Consider the following 4,403-nt stretch of genomic DNA (forward strand, 5'->3'; position numbering starts at 1 on the left):
CTGTTGCTGGGAGAGATTGAAAGGCAAAAGGAGAAGAGGATAACAGAGGATAGGATGTTTGGATGGCATCATCAATGACTCGATGGACATGAGTTTGTGCATACTCCGGGAGTTGATGATGGACAGGGAATCCTGGTGTGTAGTCCATGGGGTCACAAAGAGTCAGATACGACTGAGTGACTGAACTGAACTGAATGTTCTCTTTCAACCTGATACCATTTGCTTTCTATTTTCCAAAGATTTCCTTATCATTCCAGCAGATTAATGTCATTATCAACATCGTATCAGCCCTCAACATTTCTGGATAATGCTCCACTTTTAAAAGCAGTTGGATTTTCTGCTCCATATTTATTCTATACTGCTTAAACTTTTGACTATTCTAAGTCAGAAGGCCTTGCCATTTACTGCATTACCCCTATATACTCTACAGAAATGGTGCTTACTCAGTAAATCTGACTTCTGTGGCGGTTTTAAAATGTGGGTACAAATTCTTTAATCTTCCTTCTTCAAAATGTAGAGTCTTATTCCCCTACCCTTAAGTGTAGGTTGTACTACCTGACTTGCTGCTGATGAATAGAATGTGCCAGAAGTGGTGGTATTTGACTTCCAAGACTGGGTCACAGTGTAGCTTCAACTGCTCTGTCCTGGGTTGTTTGCTCTGTGGAACCTAGCTGTGAAGGGGCCCTGCTGGGAGGGGGTCCTCCCATCCTGGAAGGGGGTCCTCCCATCCTGGAGGGGGGGTCCCCCAGCCTGCAAGGGGGTCCTCCCAGCCTGGAGGGGGGTCCTCCCAGCCTGGAAGGAGGTCCTCCTGTCCTGTACACTCTGCAGAGGACCACAGCCTGCCTGGTGTCCTGACTGTAGTCTTGCGGGAGGCTGAGCCAGAACCATAGCTCAGTAGCTCCTGGACCTTCCTTTTTGAAATCATATTCCATTGCATGCATATAAAGACTTCTCTGGTGGCCCAGACGGTAAAGCGTCTGTCTGCAATGCGGGAGACCTGGGTTTGATCCCTGGGTTGGGAAGATCGGCTGGAGAAGGAAAAGGCAATCCACTCCAGTACTATATTGCCTGGAAAGTCCCATGGACAGAGGAGCCTGGTAAGCTACAGTCCATGGGGTCGCAAAGAGTCAAACATGACTGAGCGACTTCACTTACTTACTATATACTACATTGTGCTTATCTGTTCACTCACTGATGGACACCTGAGTTTGTGCTGCTATGAACATGGGTGTAAAAATATCTTTTGGGGACCCTGCTTTCAGTTCTTCTGGATATATACCCACAAGTGGAATTGCTGTGTCATGTAGTACACTATTTTTAATTTTTTGAGGAACTGCCACTTGAACCACCTGGGAAGCCTATGTTGATGCAGAAGATAAGATAAATGGTTTTCAGGTCAAACCTCATTACACATTTTTGCCCTTCTACTTAAAAGATTTTACACTTTGGTTAGTCTCTCTTATCTTCCATATTGCTGTCTATGAAATGGGGTTAAAATGTATTTTAGTTGCTCTGGATCCCAGCTCTCAGAGCTTCAGGAGACTCTGCCCTTTGAGGGTATTCCCCTCATAGGGTCACCATGGCCAACAGGAAAGGGTGCTGGAAGTGGGCCATTGTTGGCGGCATCAGTACAGTTCTAGTGTTTGCCATTGCAATGATCATGGGCTTCTCACTGCAGAAGCGCACCGTCCTGCCAGGCCATGCACAGGATGGGACCTGCTGCTCTGACGCAGACATGCTGGGCTGCCTGCTAAGTTTGGGTCAGATTATCCAAAGGACGGCCTGCTGGTCACCTGGTACCATGCTGCCAACAGCAAAGAGCAGATGAAGGCTGCCCTCAGCAACAGCATCACGGTCCTGGAATCAGACGTCACAATAGAAGGGCTTGACACAGTCAACGAGACAGGGGTCCCCATCACGGTGCACCCCCCAGCCATCTACAGTGACAACACCTGAGAGCAGTGGCTGGAGGCTGTGCTGACCTCTTCCGAGAAGGGCATCAAACTGGACTTCAAGAGCATCAAGGCTGTGGGCCCCACCCTGGACCTCCTGAGGCAGCTGACAGAGGAGGGGAAAGTTCAAAGGCCTGTGTGGATCAATGCCAACATCCTGAGGGGTCCCAACATGGTCAAACCAATAGAGATCAATGCCCCCACAGTTCCTGGCCTTGGTCCAGGAGAAGTATCTTGAGATAACCCTGTCTCCAGGCTGGACTACCGTCTACCTGCCCTTGTTCCCAAATGGGACATACACCCAGACCATGGTGGAGAAGATGCAGGAGCTGGTGGGAGCAGTGCCACAGAAGGTGACCTTCTCCATGTGGGTTGTCATGGCCAGGGCCGCCCGGCCCCACTTCAGCCGGCTGCTGGGCCAATCTGACAGGTACAGCCTGACAATGAGGCAGTCCACCTCGGACCCCGTGACAGTGGATGACTTCCTCTATATCCAGGACAACACCACCACCCACCAAGTCTGCTATGACTTCTTTGAGCCTCTCCTGTCTCAATTCAAGTAGCTTGCCGTACCTCATGGAAGCAAAGGTACTACACCAGGGGCAGCCTGACCCCTGCTCTCCAAACCCTGGAGGCCAGGGTCTGAGCGTGGAGTGACTGGTTCCTGACATCCAGGGCAGAGGAAGCAGAGCCACAGTGCGTCTCCCAGACTGAGAAGGCATGATCCTGCTGGACGTGGGCCTTCAGGAGCCTGCAGCTGGGGATCCCGTGCCCATCATCCACGCCCCAGATGGCCATGCCCTGATGCCTGAGTCCTGCCTGCAGCAGCTGGCCATGCGCCCTGGATGCTGGGGCCTGCATTTGCACATAACAGAGCTCACCACTCTGCAGCCATCCCTGGCCACACTGACCACCCTGTGCGCCCTTGGCCACCTGTCTAGGGGTTGGGGCCACAGTCTCCCACAGGAGTTTCATGCTCCCTGGCTCTGTGACTGGCAGGGAGTTGCTTATAGCTGTGGCCGAGGTGTTCCCCCACGTGACAGTGGCACCAGGCTGGCCCGAGGAAGTGCTGGGCAGTGGCTATAGGGAACAGCTGCTCACAGATATGCTGGAGCTGTGCCAGGGCCTCTGGCAACCCATGTCCTTCCAGCTGCAGGTTGGGCCTCTGGGCCAGAGTCCCGCTGGAGTCGTGATCCAGCTGCTGGCAGCCTCCCCCCAGGCCATGGTCACAATGGAACACAGCCCTGGCCAGGGCCACTATGTGTCTATGTGGGCAGTGCTGCTGGCAGCCAGGGCCGTGGAGAAGACCCTAGTCTACTACAGGCTACCCCAGAGCTACTGCCAAGACTTGCAGGCAGATATTGGCAGACACTGAGCACCCAGGGGCGCTCTCCTGGTGGACCCCAGCTTCCCACGGGGGAGGCAGGAAGGAATAAATGCCTCTGCTTCCTAAAAAAAAAAAAAAAAAAAAGTGTTTTAGTCCTTTTGTTGTAAGGACTAAAGGGGAATTTGTAGGTAAATGTGAAGGAATCAAAATTGTGATCCTTAACTGACAGTTCCCTCCACTGAACAGGATCCTCTAAAATGAACCTTTGAAGGAGAGTGCTCTGGTCCTTTCCCCCAGGATAGTAAAATCAACTCCTTTTATTTATTTATTTTTTTTTTGGTTGTGCAGTGTGGCATGTGGAATCTTAGTTCCCTGACCCGGGATCGAACTCATATTTCATGCAGTATAAGTGTGGAGTCTTAACCACTCAACTGCCAAGGAAGTCCTTAAAATTGGCTTCTTTTAATTAACAGGTTCTCTATCACTTCATTTCTCTTACAATTTATCCTTTGAAAACCCATGACCCATGGAAAATAGTATTCCCATGACTCATAGAGATTCTCCAAGTCTGAAATTTGCTGATTCCATACTTTTGACACAACTGGGCATGCTCCTCTATCTTATATTCTTCCTGCACGTTGGCTGTTGTATCTAGAGGCTTGATCAGATTAGTTTTAATGCCCTTGGCAAACTGTAGATGTTGTGTGCTTTCATCAGAGGCTCGTAATGTCTGACTGTCCCTTTTTTTCTGTGTGAGTGTTGCTTGCAGCTGTTGGTGCTCATTGCCAAGGATATTAATTTATGATTGCAAAATAGTGCTATTCTAATTCTATTATTTCTTTTTAATTTATTTGTTAAATGTTTTTGTAAAGAGATATTTACCTTTATATGGTTACTTAGTGATTCATTTCTTTTCAAAAGGTTGGACAAATGTTTGATTTTTTCCTTTGTTTACCAGTTCTCAAAACAAAAAATTTTCTATCCTTTACTTCAAAATGTGGTTAGTTTTTTAAAAAATATTATTGTGACTTTATGTCCTTAAACATATTTGATATGTTTCACTGTATTCTAATTACTATTCTTATTGAAGCACAAATTAAGCTCCAGATAATATTCCTTAGGAA

At 48.5% G+C, this 4,403-nt stretch overlaps 1 pseudogene; it reads left to right on the forward strand.

Annotated features, from left to right (window-relative positions):
* Positions 1 to 1,579: 1,579 nt before the first annotated feature.
* LOC113899672 lies at positions 1,580 to 3,327 on the forward strand (annotated as a pseudogene).
* The last annotated feature ends 1,076 nt before the right edge of the window (positions 3,328 to 4,403 follow it).

Source organism: Bos indicus x Bos taurus, chromosome 10 (genome assembly GCF_003369695.1).
Source record: "Bos indicus x Bos taurus breed Angus x Brahman F1 hybrid chromosome 10, Bos_hybrid_MaternalHap_v2.0, whole genome shotgun sequence".
Taxonomy (NCBI): domain Eukaryota; kingdom Metazoa; phylum Chordata; class Mammalia; order Artiodactyla; family Bovidae; genus Bos; species Bos indicus x Bos taurus.